This window comes from Canis lupus, chromosome 16 (assembly GCF_003254725.2).
Source record: "Canis lupus dingo isolate Sandy chromosome 16, ASM325472v2, whole genome shotgun sequence".
In the NCBI taxonomy this organism is placed as follows: domain Eukaryota; kingdom Metazoa; phylum Chordata; class Mammalia; order Carnivora; family Canidae; genus Canis; species Canis lupus.
This window is the reverse complement of record NC_064258.1, coordinates 4,506,779-4,524,383: the sequence shown is the minus strand read 5'-3', so window position 1 is coordinate 4,524,383 and position 17,605 is coordinate 4,506,779. Positions and strand designations below refer to the sequence as shown.

The 17,605-nt window shown below is 31.1% G+C and overlaps 1 long non-coding RNA gene across 5 annotated transcripts in view; it reads right to left on the bottom strand.

The window, feature by feature from the left end:
* The window catches only part of LOC112651014 (uncharacterized), a 176,170-nt gene that overhangs the window by 85,798 nt on the left and 72,767 nt on the right, over window positions 1-17,605 (bottom strand). The window lies entirely within an intron of this gene.

Here is a 17,605-nt window from a genome sequence, read left to right as displayed (position 1 = left end):
CAGTTCTTCATCTCAGGGACACAGTTGGGTTTTGCCTGGGTTCTCTGCTTGGCACAACCTAGAAATTCATTCAGGATAGTATATTTGGCTGTTCATAGGGTTCACCTTATTTATTTGCTACTTTATCTCATGGATTGCTGCTCTTCATTGCTTGATATCTAGTGTTTTTAAAACAATTTTCCATTAATTTGGTTCATTTTTTTGGTTGTTTCAGACAGTAAAGCAAATCTAGTCTCTATTACTTTATCTTTACTGGAAACATTGTTACTATTTTATTAAAATTTTTTTTTGCTTTAAAATATATTGATTCCTACAAATACTTAGAATATTTAAATATAACTAATAACAGCATCTCTCTCTCAAATATACTTTTACCAACATGACACTCTTCAAAATAATGACTTTGAGAAAAGAAAGTATTTCCTGTTTGATTTTTAATATATCTTTAATAGTGTAGTCCAACCATGACAAAATATATGATAGCTGAATAAATTCAGCTTATACTTGAAAAAATATCCTGGGGTTATACATGGATTTTATTTTATTGACCAGGTTAAAAATAGACAGGGGGATATTATCCTTTGGTAAAGGTAAAGTCATTTAAAAAATGAAGAACTCTTAATAACATATGACTAAATTTATCTATTTTTATCTAACTTTATGAAAAAAATCTTTAATATTTTACTTGTTTCTTTTTAATATTGTTCTAAAGTAAATAGGGTACATATAACTGACATATTAAAGTTGAAACAGATACTCTATTCCAGAAACTTTAAAGACAAACCATTTTTTATATCTATCATTTTAGTTGTATGTTTATTTTGCTTTTTCAGGATGGGAATAAAGAATTAGAAAGCACTTGTTTTCTTTTTTAAGATTTTATTTATTTATGATAGAGAGAGAGAGAGAGGCAGAGACACAGGCAGAGGGAGAGGCAGGCTCCATGCCAGAAGCTCGACATCGGACTGGATCCCAGGGATCCAGGATCACGCCTTGGGCCAAAGACAGGCGCTAAACTGCTGAGCCACCCAGGGATCCCCAAAGCACTTGTTTTCTCCTGATACGCAGGAGTTCTCTCCATTTGTAACAGAGAACAAAGAAGCTCTTGCATCTTTTGAGTAGTGGCATCACAAAAGAAGATTGTGAGGAAGGTGACAATAGGCCTAAGACCCTTTTCTATTACCTTTTGCCACTACTTTTTAACCCCTGCTATTTTTGCTCTTTTCTCTATGGGCATCATCTCCCTAATTACTATCCGATCTTCCTATACTTACAGTACAGAGTCAAAACACTTAAAATTCCACTGACAGTAATGCTGTGCAGTAAAGAAACTTTTAGGTCAAAGTGATAACATTGAAATAGTCTAATTAAAGAAAATTGACAAGGATGGAAAGATTATTTTAACTTGCCTTTTTTCTTGTATATATTGAAGTACTATGTGTAATTCAATATTACATATATGAAATGCAATATAAATACAAGCCATATGATTACTTCTGTTACATCCTAAGGTTTTATAAATTATTAATAATCATCATAATAAGGTATTTTATAATTTACTCATTACTAATCCAAGCCTATAAAATAATTTTTAATGAATCATTTTATATAGAGGAAATCGTAGGAGAAAAGGTTAAACATATTTTGTGTCCCAATATTACAAATCCTTACTTTCTTAGAGATATGTAGGACACATTTCCTTTTCCAGAGTTTACCATATATATTTTTCTTGATTTCACTAAACTCTACCTCTTGTAAAATATTCTGTTAGTAAATACGAAGCTAAACAAGAATTTGAAGTTATCCTAAAGCAAGGATCCCTTTTGAATATTAATATGCTAACATACATAACAGGTGCTATCTCACTCTGAATTTTTCCTTGTGGAAGTTTTTTTAAATCTATGTTAATATGATATAGATAAAACAAATGAGATGCTTTCCATATTTAGTCAAGGCTTCCCTATCACCTCTCATAAAAACCCAGCTAATATTTCATGAAAAAACAGAAATTATTAAATATCCCTTAGGCATCTCTGAATGTGTGCTTTTGTATTTGTATTAACTGTCTCAGATACAGACCTTCAGTTACAATGAAGAGCATATCTTTGCTTTCTTCTTTTTTTAATACATAGATGGAGATTTTTGAGAAGCCAATTAATCTCAAAAGATACATAGTGGTTGTTTTAGAATTGATATTGAAATAATAAATTTATTTCCCAACAGCTGTTTAAAAAAAGACATATACCTTTAGGAACAATGGCATAGTCTAATCTCATTTAAGATAAATTTTAGGTTCTATTATTTCAAATATTATTTCAGGTTCATCACATTTTTCTAGAATTTAAATGATAAAATATGCCCTGGAGGAAAACTAAGTTTCCAGTCAAATAAGACAGACCAGGCTTTTGAAACACACTATTATGTTAATATTTTCCCCATAAATTTATTATGAATAATGATTCATTTTCTTTGGAATTAAGGAGCTATAATGCAGTTCCATTTGTCTTCCTGGATAATATTCTCTTTCTCTTGCTTTGCAGCCTCAGTCCCCAGGCTATAATGAGACACTACCTAATGAATTTTTATTTGGTAACTCTACAAACTTCTGAAATTGTACAAACTAAATTTATGTTACCAGTGAGAGTGCTGGATGCATATATACATACATACGGATCTTATTTTATAAGCTGTAGATAACTAGTATTTCTTCTGTCATCTCAAAGGTGGTAAACATTAGTTGGATAGCTTAATTTTATAAAATCTGGGTTTTGTGGAGATGGCTAAAATTTCATTTTATTTTACCTCCTTTCACTAGGTTAAGATAGAAATTTATAGTTGTCTCATTTTAGAAAGTGTATTCCTGACATAAGTTTCTTATTTTGTGATAGTACTTCAGAGCTGAGAGTACAGTTAATATTTATGAAGAAAATTGATGACCAGCTTCTTTTATATTGAGTTTTCAAGTTGAAGAATAGTAGCTCTGACAGTAAAAGCAAGTCTCTGTGGTGGACAATATATTAACCTCATGCAACCTACCACATACAACCTAAACCCTCATATCTGTATAAAGTAATGCCAACAATGAGGACAAAAGAAAAGTATTACAATGTTCTCTATGATTAAGGCAAGTTTACAGATTTCCTTTACATTAAAGTCATGTTCAACAAAATGCAATTTTCTTGAACATTTATTTCTCAAGAAGCAATTACATTTTTAAGTGTAGCTTCCATCTGTGGTCATTTTCATTTGAAGGTTGTATCCTTCCTATAAACTGAATTCATCCTAAAATATAGTGGATTATAAATCTTCCATCCAACCCCATCAGTTCTTGCTCTCCTTTGTCCCCTGGCAAACCAATGACTTCTGTTTGTTTTTTTTTTTTTTTCCTAGTTGCATCATTCTCTTATGGCTTAATGTGAAAAAATCACAAACATATTTTATTCTTGTAGTTAATTAGCCAAATGCTATAAAAATCAGTAACAAAAGAAAAATGGAAAAATTCACAATACATGGAAATTAAATAACACATGATTAAACAGCCATTGGGACAAAAAATTTTAAAAAGGCAATTAGAAAATATCTCAAAGCAAATGAAACAAAAACAAAACACAGCAAAACCTGTGGAATACAGAAAAAGTCATACTAGGAGGGAAATATATATTGAAAACACATATGTTAAGAAAGAAGAGCTCAACCAACCTAACCTTTATAACTCAGGAGTTAGAAAAAGTCAAACTAAGCCAAAAGTTAGCAGAAGGAAGAAAATAATAAAGAGCAGAAATAAATGAGAATATAGAAAAATAGAAAAAAATGAGAAAAGTAAGATAGTTTTCGAAAAGATAAAATTGACACACCCTTAGCTAGATTAATGAAGAAAAAAAGAGAAACGATTCAAAGAAATAAAGTTAAAAATGAAAGAAGAGACATTACAATTGATGCCAAAGAAATAACAACAACAACAAAAAAAATTACAAGGAACTACTATGAACAATTATACACCAACAAATTAAGCAACCTAGAAGAAATGGACCAATTTCTGGAAACACAATGTACCAAGACTAAGTTGAAAAGAAATAGGAAACTTTAACAGACCAATAACAAATAAAGAGATTGTCAGTAATCAAAAGCCCCCTCAAAAATGAAAGCCAAAGACCAGATAGCTTCACAAGTGAATTCTACTAAACATTTAAAGAATTAATACCAATCATTCTTAAACTCTTCCAAAAAAAAAAAAAAAAAAAGAGGAAGAAACACTTCCAAATTCATTTTATGAGGCCAGCATCACCTTGACAAAGATACCAAGATACCAGAAGAAAACAAAACTACAGGCAAATATCCTAAAGAACATGAATACAAAAATTCTCAACAAGATATTAGCAAACCAAATTCAATAGCACATTGCAAAGATCATGCTCCAGGACCAAGTGGGACCTTTGGATGCAAGGATAGTTCAAAATATACAGATCAATAATCATATAAGAGAATTCAGAATAAATATCACATGATCATCTTAACAGATGCAGCAAAAGAATGTGATAAAATTCAATACCCTTTCATAAAAAAAGACTCTCAAAAAATTAGGTATAGAAGGGATTTACCTCAACACAATAAAAGCCATATATCAAAATCCTGCAACAAACATCATACTCAATCGTGAAAAATAATTTTCTCCAAGATCTAGAACAAGATAAGGATGCCCACTTTTGTCACTTCTTTCAACGTAGTAGTGGCAGTCCTAGCCATAGTAATTAGACAAGAAAAAGAATTTTTTTTTTCATAAAATGTCTTATATTTATCCCTCTCTTTGTATTTCAAATGCCACTGGCATAATCTAGGATCATAATACTTCCTACTCAGAATACTGCAGTGTCTCTTCACTGCCCAATCTTCAACTCCTAGCGTCTCTTCCTCCCCCACGATTAGACTTCTGAATGCTAACAATATCCATCCTCTGATTTTAAAAGCTATCATAGTACCTATCATGTTACAGAATAAAGGTCATGAGATGCTGCATTGCATTAATGATATGCAATAATCTCTCTTTATCTTCTTTATTTTTTATTTTTTTAATTTTTTTATTTTATTTTTTTTAAAGATTTTATTTATTTATTCATGAGAGACACAGAGAGAGAGGCAGAGACATAGGCAGAGGCAGAGGAGAAGCAGGCTCCATGCAGGGAGCCTGATGTGGGACTCGATCCTGGGTCTCCAGGATCACAACCTGGGCAAAGGCAGCACTAAACCACTGAGCCACCCAGGCTACCCCTCTTTATCTTCTTTATTTATCAATTTGTAACATAAGCCTTGTAATATGAGCAACCAAAGCTAAACCACATCAAATCATTAGTCATTCACTGAACAAATACTTGCCTCCTGCCCAATGCCAGACACTACATAAATATGTTTATATATGTAATAATGTAGCATTATTATGAAAACAAAAGTTCAGAGAGACAAATGCAGTCCTTATAATCTTCCAATATTTTAGCTTGTTTTTGTGCTGTAAGTATATTTTTGAAGACTCTGAACTTAAAGTGTGGGCTGTCAGCTTATAGAATTCTAAAGGAGAAATTGTGACAAATAATGTATGTTGTATTCAGATTTTGAAACTGAATTGCAGATGGGATAATCATGTTCCTTTGAACATCTTTGAAATGTACATATACCAGGCAATTTAGACTTCTTTCTCAGATTCTGTAATTCCACTTGCTGCAATTCTTCATGCTACAAATCCCAAGATAAAAACAGACAGCTGATGACTTAAGTGGAAGGAATATTTTGTAATAATTTTCAAAGTCTCTAAATTTCTGAATTTATTCCCATATTAATGCTTTTATTGCGTATAAATATTCAGTTCATATTCATAAATACTATAGTAATTTTGCTAGTGAAATACTGTTCATCTTAAATTATAAATATTATGCATCAATAAAAATAGCCATTAGAATCCATGTTTTTGATATTATAAATTACATTAGTAAATCATTAAGATATTTCATTCATCTGATCACTATAAAGTGTATTTCATGTAAAGAAAAAATGTCATAAAATGTTTTGCTTACTTAAAACATGGTAGTTATATATTAAAAGATATATAAAATGTTTCTTATATTTCCCTGTTCATTTTCTATTTGATAGTTTATTTTTAAAAAGATTTTATTTATTTATTCATGAGACAGGCAGAGACCTAAGTAGAGGGAGAGGCTGGCTTCTGGTAGGGAGCCTGATGTGGGACTTGATCCCAGGACCTCAGCATCATGAGCTGAGCCAAAGGCAGATGCTGAACCACTGAGCCAATCAGGTGCCCTCTATTTGATATTTTAATAAAATGGTATAAAATGCTGGCATTTGAATACATTATAGTGATTCCCTTAAAGTGAGGTATTAAAGCATAAAACACATGTCTTAAATTAATATTTAATATCTCTCTAACTCCACTGACTCATGTTAACTGTAATATTTGAACAATGTACTAATAGCATTCTGTGAGATGAGCTGTTCCTAAGAACTTTATAAGAGTCTTCCTGCTAGAAGTAGACTAAAGAAAAGAGCAATGATGAATAAGGAAAAGAAAATGGAAAGCCTACTACACAGCCATGTTTTCTAGTTTGGAAGTATGAACTCATACCTTTGTTAAATACAGGTGCAACCTACAGTGTTACACACACAAACACACAACTGCACAATTATACACTCTACCAAATCAGATACAAGGCCATATATCTGGTCTTACATGTATAATGTATTTTGTCTGCAATGTGAATTCTTTTTAAAAAAAATAAAGCTGACAGTTGTGGAAACCCTTTATCATATCTGTAGAGCAAAGTCGGCTCCAGATTTTCTGCTCACATGCAGCTACATTATGTCTCTATGGATCTGATGGCTCTAAATACCTCATTTAAGTTGTATCATACAGTTTTTATCTTTCTGTGAATGGCTTATTTCATTCACTCAGCATAACGTCCTCAAAATTAATTGATGTTGAAGCATGTGTCAGAATGTCATTTCTTCTTAAAGCTAAATAGTGTTTTATTGTATGTATATGCCACTTCTGTTTATCCATTCATCAACCATCGATGAACTCTTAGGTTGCTTCCCTTTTAGCTACTGTGAAGAACGGTGTGATCATTGGTGCACTATGCTTAAGAAAAAATATTTTTTTGTTAATTTACACCTTTGCCATGAAGACGAATATATGATGTTGTGGGAGGAGATGTGTAAGGGACATTTTTCAAACTTGCCTGAATCCCAGTTGATCTCATGAAAGAATTGATCAATTGTGAATCTTATTATTACAGATCACATATGGAATTTTTTCTGTTTCAAATTTGGAGTGTTGAGAAGTGTCTAATGTCATACAGACTTTTAATGTTAGGGTCAAGTAGAAACACAAAAAAAGAAAAAATAATATTTGTGTATTTGACCACAATTAATGCTGTTTAACAAGTGTTTCTTTTTTGCTTTTAAAGTATTGCTTTGTTTGAATCTGGTTTGAATTTATCTTATATATGATATTTTCCCAGTTGTAAAGCAAGATAAAACTTGATGTAGTGCAAAAAATGAGCACTAAATGAGCACTATTATAGCAGTGATAAGCAATGTTATCTTTTAAAATATGTTAATTTTAACGTATAAAATTGGTTTCATTAAAAAAGCTTAATCTTGTGAGTTGTTTTATTGTTTCAGGAAATTCCATTAAAAAATAACAGTAGAACCAATATAAAAAAAACAAAATCTAATCTAAAATTTACTGCAGGGCATTTTCTTTTAAAGCCGTATCTGTGTTTGTTACTTGTCATAAAATAAAAAGTGGAAAGTGGACTCCATGTAGTAGAATACTAAAGTATGCTTATCAGGAAATTAATATATTGAAACATATAATGTTTGATGGAATTTGCAAATATGCACTTCAACAGAATTCCTAAAAAGTTTCATGAGAGTAAAGCTGACACCAACCAATCCATCCTCATAACTGATTATATTCTGAGAGCCCATGAAATATAACATATCAGTTATATATCAGAGAATTCCACTTACTTGTTTACTATATATTCTCCATTATGTTTTCCTTCAGGAAACTAATTAATGATGTGGACATATTCTAGATTATATAGTTCTATTTTCAAACAGAAACTGCTGGATTTTGCTTCCCAAAAATCTCTTTAAAGAGGGCTGACCTTGCTGGGTACTCTGTGTTTTATTCTTACCTCTCCCTCCTTGCTTCTGAGGATATGGAGTTGATGACTACAGTTACCATGGCTGTCTCATGAAAATGAGCCAGTCCTTGTGTTTGGAAACTTATCACAAAAGACCACAGAACAGATAAAAAGAGGGGATCCCTGGGTGGCGCAGCGGTTTGGCGCCTGCCTTTGGCCCAGGGCGCGATCCTGGAGACCCGGGATCGAATCCCACGTCGGGCTCCCGGTGCATGGAGCCTGCTTCTCCCTCTGCCTGTGTCTCTGCCTCTCTCTCTCTCTCTGTGACTATCATAAATAAATAAAAATTTAAAAAAAAAAAAAAAAAAAAAAAAAAAAAAAAAAAAAGAACAGATAAAAAGAGACAATACTTCTGAAGACACCAAAGACTCCATAAAAACCATATCAACCCTGGTTTATCTATATCTGGGATCCTATTACTTAAAAGAAATATTAAAAAAATCTACTGTAACTATTATTTTTTTGTTGTAGCTGCTTTTTGATGTTATACAGAATAAATTTAATTCCAACTGATACAGAGTTTTGTTCCTGGAAGTGTGTATTAAAATGAACAGATGAACCATGGAACTGACTGAATGGAGAGGATCACAAGGCAAATACTAAGCATTCAGTCATCATAGACTAGAGAAATACTAATTCTTGTTGTTTCATCACAAAATATTTGTTCAAATTTTGCCTGATGTATATTGGAAGAGGAAGATAACATGCCAACCTAGGCTGTGTGATATTACAAACTCTGCTATCAAAGAAGAAAATAGAAGCACAGCACGTGCTCAATTTTCTATGCTACTGTCAGTTGATAAACTAAAGAAAGAGCCAGGAAAGAAGTAAGTAGAGATCAAATAAATAAGGCTTGCAGCATCTATGCAATGGTAGATCCAATGGCTTGCAGTCTAATTTCATTGAGACTTCATTAATTTGGAATCTAACTGGGGTAAAAAAGGTTGAATTCTACTGTATTTTAACTTGGTGCATGGGACACCTGGGTGGCTCAGCGGTTTGGCGCCTGCCTTAGGCCCAGGGTGTGATCCTGGAGTCTAAAACAGATATAGTAGTAGATAACAAGGAACCCCCCCAAAGGCAAGCTACACTGTGTGTGTGTGTGTGTGTGTGTGTGTGTGTGTGTGATATCAATACACAGGGAAGGAGAAAGGGAGGATGGAGAAAGAGACAAAGAGAAGATAAATGATGTGATGCATTACACAACTTACCTTATTAAGTATGACAAAAAAAACTATTAATAACAATATCCTTTCTTTTTTGATAAGGAAAAATCTTCAAGAAGTTAAATGATTAACCCAAAGTAAAACTACATAAGTGGAAAACTAGTGGTGGCTAACTGCATAAGCTTTATCCTTACGTAAATTAAACTGGAAAAAATAATAAATATTGCCAACTGATGAAATTATAGGTGATTTAAAAAAATATTATGGACCTTTCTTTAATTGTATAATGGGTATGTATTTACTTTAAATATTTGAAGGAAAAGGAATTTTAAAATAATTCTAGTCAGATTAATATGTGCAAACTTAAATATTCTAATCAAATTTATATTCGACTGTATGACTGCACTACTATTTATGGTCCCTGACACTGCATATGTGTGTGTGTGTGTGTGTGTGTGTGTGTGTGTGTGTGTATGAACATGAATTAATCTAAAATGCCTAGAGATATCACTACTGACTAAAACTATGTTTACATATTTAAGTTTACTAGATAGTGTCATATGGATTTCTAAAGAACACAGTTATTCCGTTTCATCCACAACTATTCTAAGAGTTTTACCAGTTAGTTAACGATAAAACAGTACTTCTTGGTTTTTAAATTTGAATTTCTACAGTAAAAACTGAGGATATTTCTTAACAGGTTTATTTTTTATGGATGATTCTTTCTCTGTTAAATGTCCATTTTAATATGTTTAATCCTCTTAGCAATAATTTGTAGCAACTTATACAATGTTATCTACCAGAAAAGCTGATTACAGACTCATTGCCCAAGATTTTTAGTGGGGACTATCAACATCCTCTGCCTAGATTTATTTATTCATTTATTTTTAAAGCTTTTATTTATTTATTCATGAGACACAGAGAGAGAGAGAGAGAGAGAGAGAGAGGCAGAGACACAGGCAGAGGGAGAAGCAGGCTTCATGCAGGGAGCCCGATGTGGGACTCAATCCCGGGTCTTCCGGATCACACCCTGGGCCAACGGCAGGCACTAAACCACCCAGGGATCCCATCTCTGCCTAACATTTATCAAAATTCCAGACTCCTGGAAGAAAAGCAGATGTTCCACAAAAAACACAGTATATGCAAAATTTAGGCACAAGAAACCATTCTTATTACAGAATGCTGGGACTCCTCCCAAAATTCAAGTACCCAGACACAAGCTGAAGCCCAAACTTACAAGCATGCCTTTTTAAGGGTAGCAATCTCAGGCCATTTATGTTAATTTTGGTCGGTGGGGACACTTTTGGTCTTTAGCAATTTGATAAAACTATCTTCTATTTACCTTTCTTCTTTATGTACTCTTACACACATAAAGCAGCGCTCACTCCCATCCCTCCTTGGAAGTGTCTATCTTTCCTTAGATTTTAGGCTGGTTGATTGTTCTGCAGTCTCCGCTCTCGCTCTCTGACTACATTTAAAAAAAGTTATAAATTTGTATATTTCTCACTTTTGTGTAATTACAGTGGGAGTGATGTTGTTGACAGCTTTTGACACTGTAAGTTGAATCTAAAAGCATAGTGGCAAATTGAATTAAAAAAACACAGTGGATTTTAAATTTTCTAATATATTTGGACTTTGTAAAGGTTACCTGTCAAATACTTTTAATTTTGTTGCCCTATATTTACAATTTTTGAAATGTGTATTTTTTAATTGCTCAGTTTAGAGTGTGACCGAACTGTTAGTGGTCTTGTTCACAGTATTTATATCATTTGCATTTATACAAAAATTATATTAATAAAATGATAGTTATACACATTATTTATCTATTATTAATGTTGAATAGATGATGCTGATGTTCATAATGATAGCATAGTAATACTATCAAGCTATGCATACAGAGTCAATTCTCATTAGTTGCCTATTCACTAAAATTTGTGTCCCCAAATCTATACTTGTACCACTTTCATTATTCACAGACATGCGCATGCACTGAACTCTAACAAATTTTAGCCATCCAATAGGTATGTGTGTTCCTAGCTAAGGTCAAATAAGGCAATGCTCTGTTTTCTTGTTTCAGTTCTCATGCTATCAAAAGCATCCTTTTTCTATTTAATTCAATGCTTTTCACATTTGATTTTGTTAATTTCCCTGCCTAAAATGTCCTTGAAGCATGGTATTGAAGTGCTGTCTATTGTTCCAAAATTCCCATGATATATGTTATGGACAATACACATATGTTTCGTGAGTTTCATTCAGACATGAGTTACAGTGCTATTCACTGTGAGTTCTGTGTTAATTAATCAATAATATATATTAAATAAGGTGTTGTTAAATAGAAATACACACAAAACGGGTTAAAGATTGACTGGTTGATGAAAATATTATGACCAGAGCTTGCAGGAACCTAACCCTGCATTTCCCCCAGGAGCAATGTGTCAGTATTCACTAATTCAGTGTTCACTGTAACTTTATAAATGTAACATAAATAATGAGGATCAACTGTAAATTTGTAAAATATTTCATTATAATGGATGATTAATTTTATACTCTGAAAGAGGTAGGGAGCCCCTGATTCCCAATTGCTCTTAATCCAGACAACCATAGAAAGATATCAGTGTCATTTTAAAACAAACTTCCTTAACTTCTGAGTCAATATATAATTTTAACAACTAAAAATAAATCATAATATCTTGAATTCATCCAACAGCAGATTCATATTCATGTTTTCCCAAAGATATCTTTAATAATGATTTGTTGGACCTTGACCTGATCAAATTAGTATGTACATAAGTTCCACATCTTGAATTATTTTTCACAGATGTTATGTTTCTTTTAATCTACAGCATTCCTTCTCAACCACATTTTTTAATGCATTGGGATTTTGAAGAGAACAGGCCAATTTTCCCCTAAAAAATTGCCAAGCCTTCTGCACATCTCTTATTATTTTCTTGGGGCAGAGTATAACTCATTTAATAAATCCCTGTAATGTCTATAAACTGGGAGGCTACATTCAAACTAAGCATTTTACCAAGAATACACCATAGGTGATGCGGTGCATTTCTTACTCAAACACAGCAGGACTGCAACAAGCTTTATAATTTAATACAATTCATAAGTCTGGGAAATTATGAAAATTGTATTTCTGATCATCCAATTTTTAAAAAAAGATTTTATTTTTGTATTTATATGAGAAAGAGAGAGAGCACAAATGGAGGGGAATAGAAAGAGAGAGAATCTGAAGCAGACTCTGTGCTGAGTCTGAAGTAGGCTCATGACTGCAAGATCATGATCTGAGTTGAAACCAAGAGTCTGGCACCTAACCAAAAGAGCCACCCAGGCACCTGATCATGTGAAATGTGGTGTACTCAATGAAGAAAGACTGTTCTTTTAAAAGTAACTTATAGAATAAAATAAACGATAAAAAATAATTTTATTAGATCATGTGCCTAGCAAGAAATGCAATAGGAATAAAAGATTCCCTTTTCTTGAAACACATAGTAACATCATCATCAATAATAACAAAGACTTAGTAAAATGGGAGTGGGAGTACAATAAAACTCCTGTATTTTACCTTTATAGATTCTGAAGAGCATAAGTAAAATTAAAAAGAGGCAACTGCAGGTCCTGATAAGTGAGAAAGTATGAAAAATCATCTAAACATTTCAAATTAGATAAAAGTCCCAGGCCAAAAGATTTACATTTATAATCATAAAATAATCTGTACATATATGATCACAAAGAACACTGCAGAAGTGATTTCATACATTATCATCATTATGGAAGATAATATTTTGGAGGCAACTAAGCACTGAAGAGGGATATATATATATATATATATATATATATAATAGTAATCTAGCTCTTATTAAGGAGTTAGGCAAGAATTAATTCAATTTCCTCACTTGTGGAAGCTACATAATTAAGATAGGTTTGCCGGGTATGAGTAAATCTGCATTGATTTTTTTGAATTTTTATAATATGAAAATGAATTACTTTTTTTTTTAAAGAGGACTAAACCTCTTAAAATGAGCTATCTAGGGTGCCAAACCATAGATGATGAAATGTTAAAATTGCAAAGTACAATGAGGCTAAAAAATTGATAAAAGAGCTTATTACAACTTTCATCAAATTACACAATGAGGAAAAAATTTCTGTGTATGGGTCACTAATTTGACAATGATTTAATTATAAATCTTATAAAACTCCATAATATTTTTAAATATAAAATAGTATGCTTCATAACATAATTTAACTGAAGGATCAAAGAGGAAAACACACAACAGAGAGAGTAATCAGAAGGTTACAAAACTCAGAAAAGTTGACTACCAGATTCCATGTAAAGCAATTTCTAATCTGAATATGTATTCAGGGAAGGAAGAGAATATTTTTCCTTAGAAAAGTAGAGCAAAGAGCCATTTATTTCAGGTAATGTTCGAGTAAAACATATCTATCAGTAATTTTAGTTTTAATGGAAGATTTAGGAGTTTCACTACATAGTCACAAGCTGCCCATCTCTTCAAGGATCCTTGCCCTTCCTCTTTCAGAATGTTCCAGATGAAGAAAAGCAAATTCTCCCCACTTCTTCCCTGCGTATTCTCTGGCTTATGACTGTCCCTCTTTCTTGTTCTCATACCCAATGAGATATCAAAACTGGAATAAAAGAAAATTAACTTCTGTAAAATGCTTCTTTTTTGGTAAATTAAGAAAATAAAACATGTCATCTGTACCTTCTGATTTACAAGTTCAGATGTCATAAAATATAGAAAAGAATTTCTTAACCTTTAAGGTGATAGAGCACTACGTACAAATAGGTTTGATTGGAGGGAAGGAGAGGAAAGAAGAGAGAGACACACACACAGATAAAGGGAAACAAAGTTACAGAGAATGATTTATAGATGATAGAGGTTCTCATAGTTTTAAGAAACTCAAATAACCAGTACTGTTTGTCAAGCACATTTATACAGATACCTTTTATGTTATTATACTCCCTTATTTTCAAAGGAATTAATTTGGCTGGCTTTTCTAACATAATTCAATATTTCTCTGTTAGTTTATAATAATGCTTTAAAAATAAAAGTATTTAATACAATAAATATCTCTGTGTACAATTTTTGCTAATGGCATGAAAGATTTCTATCATTGTTTTTCTCTGATATTTCTAATTACAGGGTATTTTTAAAATTAATTATTAGGATGGATTCTGTAGTTTCTAAGATTTCAGTTAACATTTCCATAATTATTTTATTAATTTATATCTCATTATATTTTGATAATTGAATTTCTGATTCCTATAATTAAATTTTTTATTATGTATTTCTAAAACTTTACAAAGGCTCTAGTGCAATATTTATTTTCTGTGTTGAAGCGCTAGAATTAAATGCAAAAACCTAAACCAACTACAGTATTCAAATAATAATAATTCAAATTATAATTATAATCATATTCAGTTAATATTCAAATGTCCTTATGTCTACTTTTGAAGGCTGTGTATGAACATTTCTAAAAACATTTTTTCTTATTACTTTATTTATGTATTATGTAATTTTATACACTTTAACAATGACAAGTTTACCTTATTTATGAACTTTTAATTAATATATACCTGTCTATCAAATATTTTTTTAATATATACCTTCTCTTTTTGTTTTTGTTCACTCAATATTTACTTCCTGTGAAACTGTATTTAAGATGGTCTATTATAAACAACAAAATTTGTTGTATGATAGGATTTATCCATTTTGGTAATTTAATAGATAATTTCAGTATATTTACACTTAATTATGTAGCAAATGTATTTATTTTAACTCAGTTATATTTTGTATCTTTTTAGTTTTTGATATTTCCTTACTGCTTCTTATTTTTAGTAATATAGAAAGATGCTATTTTTTTGTTTTCTCTAGTGGTTTGGGAAAATACTCTTGTAAACTTCATTAATTTTATGTATAACATTTTAACATATTTGAATCTTTGCATCTATATTTTCTTTATTATCTATTCCCAAAATTAAATATATATATTCACTGATCTACCAGTTTGTTATCATCACTTTCTGATATAAGATGAGAACAATGTCTGGTTACTATGTCCTAACTCCTACCTCTTAGTTTATATTGTTGTCTTTAATGTGTATATGTTTTTTGTTTACTATTATTTTAAGTATACAATATCCTATATTCTTTAATTCCTTTTAAAATTTGTTGAATGTTTTCAATTACTTAGAATTAATTTTACAGAGTTCTACTATCTAGTTATCCATTCTTGGTGCTAGAATTTACTTTTTACTATACTTAGAAGTCTATATAAATAAAACCATTCATAGTAGCCAAGGAAACAACTTAAGTGTCTCTCAGTGGATGAAAGATACAGAAGATTTACATATATATGTCTATGTACATACATATAATAGAATATTAGTTCATGAGAAAGAAGGAAATCCTGGCATTTGTGAAGACATGGCAGGACTTTGGGAGCATTATGCTAAGTAAAATAAATCAGAGAGAGAAAGGCAAATGGCATATGACCTCACTTGTAAGTGGAATATAAAACAAACAAAAAAATGGGTTCATAGATATAGAGAAAAGATTGACAGTTGCCAGAGTTGGGGGTAGAGGGTAGTAGTCAAAAGGTTGAAAGTAGTCAAAAGGTACAAATTTCCAGTTATAAAATGAATAATTCATGGGGATATAATGTAGAGCATTTTTACTATAGTTAATAATACTGTATTGTTTATTTGGAATTTGCTAAAAGAGATCTTGGATGTTCTCATGACATTAAATAATTTGTAGCTAAGCAAGGAGATGTATGTTAACTAAACTTATTGTGGTAATCATTTCACCAAATAAATACTGAATCATTATATTGTACACCTGAAACTAAGTTAATGTTATATGTCAATAAAAAAAATCAGAAAAAAAGAACTTCTATATAAATTTAACAAAATATATTTGCTGCTATCAAGACCTATTTGCAATAAAAGACTGATGACAGAAATCAAAGTAAAGCTATAAAATTTTAAATATATCCTAGTTTTATAAATGTGAAGAATCAATATTTGTAGAATATCAATTTTCCTCAAATTGGCTTATAAATTTAAGTATCAATCAAAATACCAACAAGCATTTAATATTTTTGTAGAAACTAACATATGAATTTTAAAATTTATATGGAAAGGAATCAAACTAGAACAAAAACAACTTTGTACAAAGAAGTACAAAGTTAAAGAATGTGCAGTTCATAATTTCATGATTTACCATAAATTACAGTAATCAGCCTGATGTGGTATTTTGAAGGTATAAACACAAGGATCAATGAAATAGAATAGAAAGTCCAGAAATAAACAAATACACCTATGGTCAATTTATTTTCTATAGATTTCAAAAAATAATTTAATGGAGAATATAGAGTCATCAAAAAATGATTCTGGAGCAAATGGTTATCGATATGCAAAATAATGATCTCTGTAATAATTAACTCATAGGCCTAAATAAACAACTAAAAATCTTTCATTTTCCAGAGGAAAAATATTTGATTTGAGCACAGATGCCTTAGATATTATCAAAATGGATTTTTATTTTTAGAAAAAAATAATAGTAAAATTTTAAAATTTCTGCTTTCTAAAAGCTTAAATATGTTTAAGTAAATTATAAGCCACAGACATATATAATATTAAAAATTTGTTTTGCTTTTAAAAGTTTCTCAACTTGAATTCTTAGATATATCTATTAACACACTATGTAAAACTAATTCTTCTGTTGCCAAAAGGCTGCCTGTTGAAACATCCCATCCCAACACATGTTAATTTTATCAGAATGTCTTTTGAATTAATTCTAAACAAATGATACATATTTCTGAAGGAAATATCCATGACAAAATAAGGTTTCAGTTATGTAACCTTTTGAGCCATAATAATGCATATATGTTTGTTATTATAGTGTCCTAAATGTGTTCACATTTTTCCACAAGTGCGTATCATTTTTCTGCCTTGGTTGCTACCTATGGTGGCTGTTCAGAAACATTTTGCTTCACTTATCTCAGATTTATTGAGGTTTTATTTTAAGGAAGTTTAGTTTGTTGCATGAATGACTTCTGGATAAACGAAGCACTCTCATCTTTGAAGAGATTACAGTTAGAATCTGTGTCTGATTTCTGAAGGAAATAATATTACAGAAGCAATACAATCAAATATGGTGATAATCAAAATAATTATTTCAGAATAATTAGAGA